This window comes from Halichoerus grypus, chromosome 7, assembly GCF_964656455.1.
Source record: "Halichoerus grypus chromosome 7, mHalGry1.hap1.1, whole genome shotgun sequence".
Taxonomy (NCBI): Eukaryota; Metazoa; Chordata; class Mammalia; order Carnivora; family Phocidae; genus Halichoerus; species Halichoerus grypus.
Window position 1 is genome coordinate 46,896,978 of NC_135718.1, and position 12,582 is coordinate 46,909,559.

General features: G+C 42.9%; 1 protein-coding gene across 1 annotated transcript in view; it reads right to left on the reverse strand.

The window, feature by feature from the left end:
• Positions 1–5,828, reverse strand: part of LOC118534161 (cytoplasmic polyadenylated homeobox-like protein 2) — a 41,869-nt gene extending 36,041 nt beyond the window's left edge. The window contains exon 1 of the mRNA XM_078077509.1: positions 5,474–5,828. The gene's annotated coding sequence lies outside the window, so the exon portion shown is untranslated. The remainder of the gene's footprint in view (positions 1–5,473) is intronic.
• Between the last annotated feature and the right edge of the window lie 6,754 nt (positions 5,829–12,582).

The window sequence follows — 12,582 nt, forward strand, 5'->3', positions numbered from 1 at the left end:
AAAACCAAAAGACAACCGACAAAATGGGAGAAGATATTTGCAAATGACATATCAGATAAAGGGCTAGTATCCAAAATCTATAAAGAACTTATCAAACTCAACACCCAACTAACAAATAATCCAAGCAAGAAATGGGCAGAACACATGAACAGACATTTCTCTAAATAAGACATCCAAATGGCCAATAGACACATGAAAAAGTACTCAACATCACTCGGCATCAGGGAAATACAAATCAGAACCACAATGAGATACCACCTCACACTGGTCAGAATGGCTAAAATTAACAAGTCAGGAAACAACAGATGTTGGCAGGGATGCGGAGAAAGGGGAACCCTCCTACACTGTTGGTGGGAATGCAAGCTGGTGCAGCCACTCTGGAAAACAGTATGGAGGTTCCTCAAAAAGTTGAAAATAGAGCTACCCAATGACCCAGCATTTGCACTACTGGGTATTTACCCCAAAGATACAAATGTAGTGATCTGAAAGGGCACGTGCACCCCAATGTTTATAGCAGCAATGTCCACAATAGCCAAAGTATGGAAAGAGCCCAGATGTCCATCGACAGATGAATGGATAAAGAAGATGTGGTATATATACACAAAGGAATACTACTCAGCCACCAAAAAAATGAAATCTTGCTATTTGCAATGATGTGGATGGAACTAGAGGGTATTATGCTAAGCAAAATAAGTCGATCAGAGAAAGTCAATTATACGATCTCACTGAATATGTGGAATTTAAGAAGGCAGAGGATCATAGGGGAAGAGGAAAAAAATGAAATAAGACAAAACCAGAGAGGGAGACAAGCCATAAGAGACTCTTAATCTTAGAAAACAAACTGAGGGGGTGGCTCAGTCATTAAGCGTCTGCCTTCGGCTCAGGTCATGGTCCCAGGGTCCTGGGATCAAGCCCCACATCGGGCTCCCTGCTCAGCGGGAAGCCTGCTTCTCCCTCTGCTTGTGTTCCCTCTCTTGCTATGTCTCTGTCAAATAAATAAATAAAATCTTAAAAAAAGAAAAAAAAGAAAACAAACAGGGCTGCTGGAGGGGCGGTGGGGGGATGGGGTGGCTGGGTGATGGACATTAGGAAGGGTATGTGCTATGGTGAGCGCTGTGAATTGTGTAAGACTGATGAATCACAGACCTGTACCCCTGAAACAAATAATACATTATATGTTAATTAAAAAAAATATATATATATATAAAATTTAAAAACCATGAGACCCTCCCTAAAAAGAAGAGGCTTAGTTAGCTTTTATATAAGGTTTATATGCATATCAAAAGGATAGGGAAAGGATTCATAAATACAGTTTACTCATAAGTACATGGATAAATACAAATATATTATTATGTTATATATTATATATTTATTATTATATTATAAAAATTATATATTCACAAATACACTTTCTTAAGGATACTCTAAGAAAGAAGAAGGAGGAAAAGATCCTCTTTACCTTTTGGCAACAGGGAAAATTCAATCTTATTTTTATTTATTCTTTGATCTACACTTTATTTACCCTTTTATTTATCCTTACCCATAACAGATATCGTTAATTTTGATTTATCCCTCCTGTGTGTAATTTTGCAAATGAAAGCAAATACGTATTCTTATTTTGCCTTTTCCTTAGGTGTCAATTCCTTTAATAGATGCCCACCATGGAGTAGATTTTCCAGACAAAAACGGGCTCTTTCACAAAACACCTGACATAGGATTTGGGGGGCCCATCCCTGGATAAGTGGTAGATCAAGCTAAGAACCAAATTTTGAAAAACTTTCCATTTTCTAACCCTCTAGAGTCCTCTAAAATCTCAGTGAAATGAAACTGTTCCCCTGATATGACCTCAGAATACCCAAGTTGAATAAATTTACCTTAATTTTCTTGCTACCGGGAAATGAAATCACCCCAAAAAAGACAAGATCTAATAAAGAGAAAGCTCCATTAGAGGGAATCTTGCAGGGGTGCCTGGGTGGCTCAGTCGGCTAAGCGTCTGACTCTTGGTTTCGGCTCAGGTCATGATCTCAGGGTCGTGGGTTCGAGCCCCACATAGGGCTCTGCACCGATTGTGGAGTCTGCTTAAAATTCTCTCTCTGTCCCTCCCCTGCCTGAGCTCTCTCGAAAAAGAAAAAGAAGGAAAAAAAAAAAAAAAGAGGGAAACTTTCAGGTACTTTACTTTCCAAAGTAAAAACATAGCACCCCCCTGAGAGAACTGATTAATTAGTAAGGCACATTGCAATCCTTTATTGCTGTTGTTTCTGCTGAAGAACGAAAGGCATCACGGTGTAATGGAGTAGGGTCCTTGGCTTTTGAGTGACAGCTCTGTCCACATTGTTACCCAGTACATACTACCAATGTCAACATGCACAAGTTTCATTGTCTCTTTGAGTCTCAGTGTCTACTCCCTTCTTGTTTTATTGCCTTTTATCCCCATGTCCCTTCTGCCCCCATTCCCAGGCAACAATTCCAACACGTTGCTGTGCATGCATTCGTGCTAAATGTACATTGTGGTTTTGTGAGCGAGTGTCTTTAATGTAAATGAATCTATTGTGAGATATTAGGACTTAAAGACCCGATCATGTTGGAATATGTCAATTGCTACTAAACTTTGGCTTCTTGAGAAGGACTTCCAGGACAGTGTGAGTTTAGTAACGTAATCTGATTTTCATTTAATTTCTGACAATTTGCCCACAAGAGCTGAGTTGCTCACATTCCATGTTGCTCCCTTGGAGGGGGAAAGATCTGTCTCCAAAACAGTGTGAGAAGCAGCTGGAGCCTGTCTGTGAACTGGCCAGGTAACAATAGAAAAAGAAAGTTCAGGCTGGCCAACTAGCAGAGCTCAATTTGGATGCCTCCACAAATCTGCCTTAATTTTGCTCCACTTAGAATGGCATTAAACGACACAGGCTATGAGCTGAAATCATGCTTGGCAGACCACTCGTAAGCAGAATGCTGGAAGGGACTGCAGAAATTTTTAGCTGGACACCCCCCTCATCTTACACTAGGAGAAACTGAGTGCCCGGGAAGCAAGGTGACCACCAATGTCATCCAGCCAGTTTGAGGGCAGACCTAGGTCCCTGAATCCTCCATATTTCACCAAGCTGCCTGCTAGCAGTGTTGGATGAAACATCCAAAGTCTTGTTCTCAACAGCATGCCTCACCGCCCAAACATTTTACGCATATTGTCCAAGAATGGTGCATAAAGAGTGAGAATTATTTCCATCACTGTTAGCCGCCCTAAAGCCCTCCATCCTGCTCATGTGATGGGTGCCTGCCTTTGATAGTGTCTCCATAGCAATGTACACATATTGCAAACACTCCGCAGACCTCGGGGCTTTCTTGCCATTGATGAAAGATGTGGCAATAATATATTGCATATGTGTATGGAATAGGGGTATTTATAGCATTTACGAAGCTTTAACATCTGCACAGTTGGCAAGCTTGCGGGGTGTATGTTCTGGGTATTACAGAGTATCTCCTAGGAAACTGAAAATAAATATATTATGGAATTTAAGTGTTCCATGTGTCACTAGTGTTGTCCTGGTGGCCTGTCACGCATGTTGCAAAACACACTGTTGGCCACAGGCCGGAATTCCTTAAGTCGTCCCATGATCTCCTTTGAAACTGCAGGGATCTCACAGAATGGCTTCTACGTTGATAATAGTAAGAGCAAACGTTAACTGAACTCTCACGGTGAGCCAGGTATTATGCTTAGAGCCTTGCTTGCATTCTTTCCTTTAAACCTCACTAACCCTTAGGAAGTAGGCGCCACTCCCATTTTCCCAGTTAGAAAACTGGGGCCTAATGAAATTGAGTAGCTCTTTAAAGTCAGAGCCAGGGAGTGGAGAACCAGGAATCAACCCTGGATCCCTCTAAGTCCAAGGTCTATGTTTGTAATGTGCATTCATGGCCCATTCGTTCTGGATGACAGATGTAAACACAGCATAAAATCATTCCTTGGTGTTAATATATTCACAGTGAAATACACAGCTCCACGAAATACATGTTCAAAATGGACTCCACCATCTAATTCCTTAGATAGAAAATATTCCACCTCTACTTCAAGCAAGGGATCCATTTGAAATGTCTCTTTGAAATGGCACCAAGTAGGAAAGATATTTCCATCTGAATGTGAGTCTGACCAAGGACTGGCTAGAAGCCACGGGGGAGATAGCCCCAAGGAGCTCAGCTGTAACCATCACATCCAGACCAGGTGGAGCAGGGAGGTAAATGGACACTGGCCTCCAGGGCCTGTGAGCCAGAGACCAGATATCTTCAAGCAGGATCAAGGTGAAGATTAAGAGGCCACTGGGACTGGAGGGGGCGGGGCAACCTAAAGGGTGTGCCCAGGAATAGAGCGAAGCTGAATGATCCATGTGATATTGAGGCAGGGGAGGGGACTGTCTTGCAGAATGTAGCAAGGACAACTCGACCTTATCCTGGGGTCCATGGGTGGATCAGTGAACCTTTAATATGGTCTGGGATTCAAAGAGGCCCAGCAAACAGAGCCTGGGGCCTCCAGGAATTGTTCTTTGGGGAAGGTGGGGGGGGCACTGGTGGATGCAGCACCAAGGCTCTCAGATGCACTAAGGAAAATAGACTTAGTAAGACCGGAAGGCAGAAGAGGGTAGCAGATGCCATATAACTAGCCATGCAATACTGAACAAACCATTTCACCTCTTGAACCTGGGTTTCCTCTTGAGGCAGTTAAACTTGATGATTTATAAGTTTCCAGCTTTAAAATTCCTTAAAATTCCAGAAGCACCATTCACGAGTACAACAATTTACTGGGATAAGTAGTGAGTTCCCCGTTACTGGCAGTATTCAAGAAGAGTGAGACTAGCCACTTGTCTAGTATCGCCCTAGAGAGAATTCCTACATTAGGTAGGAAGTTAAGATCGTTGAATAATAAAAACGATAATAATAATGTTATTATCATTAAGTAGGTAACACGTGCCTATGTGCCCAGCACTGTTCCAAGCATTTACACACATTTACACCCATCTTAACCACCGCCCTTCATTCCACCTCCAGCCTCTGCGGCCGCTGGGCTACGCATGCCTGCCCCTGGCCTGGGTTCTGAGTGTGAGGCCGTGCGGTGGAATGCAGGCGGCAGACTTGGCAATAAGGCGGCTGAGAGCAGGAAGGACTGGCCGTCCGTGCGGGGAACCTGAGATGCCCTGGGCCCCTCTCACCCACCACCTCCCTTCACAGAGGGGAAGACTAACGCCCAGAAAGGGTGAGCTAACTATCCAAACCCACACAGCGGGTTGCCTGCGTGGCTCAGCCCGCGTCTGCCTTCCGCTCAGGTCATGATACTTCGACGTGGGATCGAGTCCCGCATCGGGCTCCTTGCTCAGCGGGGAGCCTGCTTCTCCCTCTGCCTGCCGCTCCCCCTGCTTGGGCTCACTCTCTCTTTCTGATTTAAAAAATAAATAAAAAATCAAACAATTAAAAAAAAAGTCAAACTCACACAGCAAGTAAAGGGCAGAGTTGGGAAACCAGCTGCCTCGCGTCCTGCCTTCCAGGCCAGTGCTTGACGTTTTGTTTGGTTTTGTTTTTAGCGAAGCCGCGTTACTGCGGTGGCTCACGCTATGTCGCTGACAGTCCCTGGGTTCTGAGATCTGAAGAGACGTATTTTCTCATGAAGGCGCACGGCTCAACCACAGCAAATGGGAGATTCACAAGCCTGGTACTTATTTAAAGTTCAATTCCTGTCTATTCTAAAAATTCTAATCTAATCCCCCCCCCCACACACACACAACCAGATTTACCTCTCACTGAGCCTGAATCAGCATTTCTGCTTTGAGGCAAATATCCTCACTAAGATCGACCCAAAATGACATATTCCTGCCTACCATACATCTGCCCCAGCCATCAGCCCACCAGAATTCCTCCCCGCTCCCTCTGCTTATCTGCTGGGGCTGCGACTTCCTGCGCACATGGTGGCCCGGAGGGGACAGCCATCCCTGGAATGCTTAGTTTACAAACTAAATTTATACCTCAGTCGGAAACATGTGACTCTCCCATTTAAGCTTCACAACACACAAATAATTCAATATATTCTAGGTTCATAAAGGAATAAAATCTGCGGACTGGTAGGAACAGTTTAGAATTCTCCACTCATCTACCCTTTCAGTCCTAGGGAACTGAGTTAAAAGCAGAATTATTCCAGGGCAAAGATACTTGCTATACTTTTTCCTTCCTTTTCCCCTTCCTTCCTTCCTTCCTTCCTTCCTTCCTTCCTTCCTTCCTTCCTTCCTTCCTGTTTCTTCTTAGTTCAGTGGTTTTCAGATTTGGGGTGCAAAATTCTCAATGTCAGTAGGATTTAAAGAGTGTCTAAGGCCTGTGTAACTTCAGGGCACAAGCTGGCTGTGACCCCCTTAGTAAGGTGCCCTTCCAGAGTGTTGGAACACATCCACAGTCGAGAGCAGGCTCTGGAGTCCAGGGTGACCTTGGGCAGGTTTCTTATCCCTTCTCAATCCCATTTGTAAAATGAGGGTGATGACAGGGCTCCCTCACAGGAAATGTTTGCTGAAGGGGGTTAGTAGGTCTGGGCCTCTGCACCCTGGTCTCTGGCACCTGCTACATGTCCCTCTTTGCTCTCAGATGAACCTAGAGATTGTCATCAGCATCACCCACAGCTGGAGTCATGGCCACCTCCACCTGCCCTTCACACCCAGAGACTGTGCCCAATGCCACAAAGCTGGGGCCCGAAGCCCTGTTCTCCATTGCTCACTGGACCAGGGAACTCTCGAAGTTTAGGGAGGCAGGGCTCAGCCCCTCCTCTGCTCTCTCAGGATGCTTTCTTTTTTCAACAATAAGTCTTGGAGGTGATTCCATGCTGGCATATGTAGATAGAGTTCATTCATTTAAACAGTTCCTTAGTATACCATATACCATTTTTGTACATTTGTTTCATTATCTATGGACCAGATTCTTGGAAGTAGAATTGCAGAGTCAAAGGGTATGCACATTTAGCATTGTTGTAAGGCAGATGGCCCCTCACAAAGGCTGTCCAAATTTACATTCCTACCAACAGAATATGAGGCTTACAACCTGATGTAAAGGTAGAGCCATCGGGACAACCAAATCTGAGCGATGAGTTAGTCCTAGGCCCATCCGAGTCCGAAAGGATGAGCCTTTAGCCCAGAGGATGGGAGGAAAGGCCACCTCCGTTAGACTGAGGATGGGCAGAATGGGAGCATTTCCGTGCCATTCCCCCCCCCGCCCCACCCCGCCCACTGGCAGCTCACAGTGACATAGGATGATTACTTACCAACCCAAGGTTGGAGGATGCTTCCTGCTATTGAGAAGGGAGAACAAAAACCTTTATCTCGATTCTGCAGCAGGGGAGATCACAGCTTTGGATCATGGACCCCTTTTAGGATTTGATAAAAGCATGGGAACTGTGCCCTGAGTACACACACATTCCCACCCATACATGTGCATGCAACTTTGCATATAATTTCAAAGAACTAATCCAAAATCTCAATGTACTTGAGACATCATGTAGAAAACCCAAACTGACCTTCTGGAGGGTGAGATACTCCATAGAGTCCCAAGCCATTCTAATCCTCCCAAACAACAAGGCCATCATAACCTGGGAGTGCCCACTGTCCCACAGCTCGTCATAGGTTCATAAGTGAGCCCACCTGAGCTCAGCAGAGACCAGCGGACCACTCAGCCGAGCCCAGCCCAAATTGGTAACCTGCAGAATCAGGAGCTCAAGAATGGCTAATGTTTAAAACCATTAAGTGTGGGGATGGTTTATTATACAGCGAAAGCTAACTGATAACAATTTCCATGAAGAACACTTGGGAATGCTATTGGGGGACACAAAAGAAGACTGGAACAAATGGAAAGACGTTCTATGTTCTTGAGTCGAAAGAATCAAGATCACGGAGATGTCGATTTTCCCTAAGTTATTCTATAAATTAAACAAGCTACAAAGGAAACACAAATGGGAACTTTTTATAATCAGATGAGCTGATTCTAAAGTTCCTATAGAAAAATAGAATCAAGAAGAATCAGGGGGAAAATCTAGAAGACAAAGAGGAACTATCCCTCTCAGATATTACAGGACATTACAAAGCTTCAGTAATGAAAAGCAGGCTCATGAATATACCAACATATCAGATAAACAGAGTAGGAAATCCAGAAACAGATCTAAGTATATAGCAGAGTTTGATACATGCTGAAGACATAATATGTAAAGAACTCCCACAATTCAATAAGGAAAAGCTTTACAAGACAATAGAAAAAGGAGTAAATGATATGAAAATCTAGGTCACAGAAAAGGAAATACAAATAGTTCTGGATTTTTTTTTTGAGATTTTATTTATTTATTTAAGAGAGAAAGCACGCATGTGAGTTGGTGGAAGAACAGAGGGAAAGGGACAAGCAGACTCTGCCCTGAGCTTGGAGCCAGACGTGGGGCTCGATCTCAGGACCCTGAGATCATGACCTGAGCCAAAATCAAGAGTTGGATGTTCAGCCAACTGAGTCACCCAGGCACTGCGGTTCTGGATATTTTAAAAGATACTCAACCTCACTCATACTAAAAGAAATTCAAATTCAAATTATCCTCAGAAAACAGTTTCCCATCTATCATGTTGAGGAGGCTATCTAAGAGTTTTATTTTTTTTATTTATTTATTTTTATTAAAGATTTTATTTATTTATTTGACAGAGGAGACACAGTGAGAGAGGGAACACAAGCAGGGGGAGTGGGAGAGGGAGAAGCAGGCTTCCCCCGGAGCAGGGAGCCCGATGCGGGGCTCCATCCCAGGACCCTGGGATCATGACCTGAGCTGAAGGCAGACGCTTAACGACTGAGCCACCCAGGCGCCCCTATCTAAGAGTTTTATAACATGCTTGTTGGAGCGTGTGTGAGGGAAAAGGCATTTTTACACGCTGCTGATGAGAGTGTATGCTGGAGTCACCTCTGTACGCCAGTGTGGCGTTATCAAACAAAATGGCAAATGCATACAGCCTCTGAACCAGAAATACAGATCTATTCTGATGCATGCAAATAACGCTTGGACAAGATTTCTCGCTGCAGCATTATTTGTGATAGGAGATAATAAAATCTTATGCAGCTGTAAAAGAAAAAGAAGTTCTTTTATGTGATGAAATAGAAGATCTCTAAAAAATAAGTGGAGGGGCGCCTGGGTGGCTCAGTCGTTAAGCGTCTGCCTTCGGCTCAGGTCATGATCCCAGGGTCCGGGGATCGAGCCCCGCATCGGGCTCCCTGCTCTGCAGGAAGCCTGCTTCTCCCTCTCCTACTCCCCCTGCTTGTGTTCCCTCTCTCACTGTGTCTCTCTCTGTCAAATAAATAAATAAAACCTTTAAAAAAAAAAAATTTAAAAAAATAAGTGGAGATAAATAAAGTGTACAAACATGCTAATATTTGTAATGAAACAGAATGTATGCATGTTTACTTGCTTATACATGAATAAAGTAACTCTTGAAATGTGTACAGGAGCATACATTTGTATTCTACTTGTGCGTGTTTTTTCCTAAACCGACAACACATTTACTCATCAAATAAGCTAGCAGATCTTATATGTTTAAATTTGTAAATGCAAATCCGTGTTTAACAAAATTGTATTGTTATGCTAATGAATTTTATTTTTCAGGTTATGTTTTGTAGTTTATGGCTTGAAAATAATTTCTAGGATATTTAGGTAACTTAAAACCTTGGACTGATTGATTTGATTAGTGTATATTCACTGGGTATATAGATTATTTCTAAGCAAAATGGGACACTGAGACACGCATACTAAGCATAATTTAAGTTTATATACTTTTGCTTCTTTTTTTATATGCTACAGATAGCCTATATCTTTGGGTCTCTTTTTTTTTTTTTTTTTTAAAGATTTTATTTATTTATTTGACAGATAGAAACATAACGAGAGAGGGAACACAAGCAGGGGGAGTGGGAGAGGGAGAAGCAGGCTTCCCCCGGAGCAGGGAGCCTGATGTGGGGCTCGATCCCAGGACCCTGGGACCATGACCTGAGCCGAAGGCAGACGCTTAACGACTGAGCCACCCAGGCGCCCCTATCTTTGGGTCTCTTAATGAATGTATTCATTTTTGCCACTTGGAGAAGCTGTACTATAGGGGATGCACGTGGCGGCAGAAAATTGTGTTTGTGTACTCGTGAATTCTGTTTGTCTGCTAAAATGCTAATGCGGGACAGTGGACCTTCATGAGTATTCCAATCTCTGGTTTTCTCTGCGAAACAGAAGCTGCTTTGCTTAAAAGTTATAATCACTAAGCATGATTGACACTATGCTAAGAACAATAGTTACACAGAAACTCAACTGTGTGTGCTTCTGTTTTACCAGGAAAAGAGTAGTTTTTTCCTAAAGCAGCAGGATTCACATTGGTGGGGGGGGGGGGGTTTGTTTGTTTGTTTTTGGTTTGTTTGTTTGGTGAAACTCCCTTAAATTCTTCAAGCATATTGAGGACACCAAACAGCTTTATTTGTGGGTTATAACTAGTGATATTTACTGTCTTGGAAATTGAAACCGAAAAAAATTTTAATGCTTGTTTAGTAATTCATTTGAAAATAGCAAAAATGAATGTGTTGCAAGTTAATAGCATCTTAGCTGTGTTACAAAATTAGTTCTGACCTCATGGGTCCTCTGAGATCAATCCTAAAGAGTCAGTTTATTGTAAAATATGAAAGAGCATAATGAAAAAAAATGAAACACAATGAATTTTGTTTGCCTTGGTTTATAACACCTGAGTCTGACACACTAGGAAATGTGTTTAAAATATTAGAAAAATTTCTTAATGTTGATGGCCCCGTTTTCTTGGTTTCCTGTTTTATTGTTACCCATAATATGGAGGGTTATTCTTTTTCCCCTGTGATCTGCCTAGAAAGCAAGGACTCCGAGTTTTACCAGAATATCTGACTTTTACGTTGATTTTATTATGTCTTTAATTGTTTAAGAAAACCAGGTTTCTTGCTTAGGAGAGAGCTAAAGTGCTTCACAGTCATATCATTTTCTTTAGTGTCACTTTCAAGTAGGTAGACAAGTGTTATTTCTCAGACACCCATGATCCTACCTTACGTGTTCAAATCTCCTGACGACTTTGGGTCCTTGCCTTCCTCAAATCAATCCTAAACATAAAACAAAGTAAAATTGTTAAGGATCTCTGAGATCTCCCAGAAAGCCCAAGGAAAATCACGAGAGATTTGTTAGTTCACCTTATAAAAAGAGAGGTGCCAGAAATAATTAGATCCATTTGATACGATACTGTCGATGAATTGCGTGGGAAGAGATGAAATTGTTTTTGATCAAAAGGGGAGGAAACCGTAGGAAATTTTCTTTCAGTGGAAAACTATGCATTTCCTGTAGCACCTCGTTCTGCATTTTGGTTTTGATTCCATGGGAGCTGATTTGCAGTCCTATAAAAAGGAGGTAACTGATAGCGATGAAAAATAATTCTTGTCCCTAGACATTCACATTCTGTCCTGACGAGTAGAAGTTCCCACTCTGGAAAAAGCTGGTTTTGCTTTCCATCATTCATTTGTTTCACTATTCCTTTACTTCTATACAGGCGTGCTTTTTATTTTTTTTATTATTTATTTATTTATTTATTTAAAGATTTTATTTATTTATTTGACAGAGAGAGACACAGCGAGAGAGGGAATACAAGCAAGGGGAGTGGGAGAGGGAGAAGCAGGCTTCCTGCTGAGGGACTTGATCCCAGGACCCTGGGATCATGACCGGAGCCGAAGGCAGACGCTTAACGATTGAGCCACCCAGGGACCCTATACACTTGTGCTTTTAAAACTTCTCCTTTGAACCAATTATAATTGGCCTCATTCCCTTATTGAATCAGTGAAATAAAATCTTTAACACATGTTTGTGTTATACCTGTTTGAGAGACACCATTTCACCTTTTTTTTTAAAAAAAAGAATGTATCTTTTTTTTTTTTTTTTTTTAAGATTTTTATTTATTTATTTGACAGAGAGAGACACAGTGAGAGAGGGAACACAAGCAGGGGGAGTGGGAGAGGGAGAAGCAGACTTCCCGCTGAGCAGGGAGCCCGATGTGGGGCTCCATCCCAGGACCCTGGGATCATGACCTGAGCTGAAGGCAGACGCTTAACAATTGAGCCCCCCAGGTGCCCCAAGAATGTATCTTTTAATAATGCATAGGACAGAAGCCCTGCTCATCACAATTCATTACAAAAGTAGCCTGGGGGCACCTGGGTGGCTCAGTCATTAAGTATCTGCCTTTGGCCCAGGTCATGATCCCAGGGTCCTTGGATCGAGCCCCACGTCGGGCTCCCTGCTCCGCGGGAAGCCTGCTTCTTTCTCTCCCCCTGCTTGTGTTCCCTCTCTCGCCATGTCTCTCTCTGTCAAATAAATAAATAAAATCTTTGAAAAAAAAATGGTAGCCTGAGGTATTAGAGTTTAGTTCTTTCCCTAATCCTCCTTGAGAACACCTAGAAGACAACTGAAAGATCAGTAACTGACATTGACCTTTACTGATGTAATCTGGCCCTTTCCAGCATGGGGTAGCCTTGGGCAAGTCACTTCCTTTCCCGACACCTCCCGAC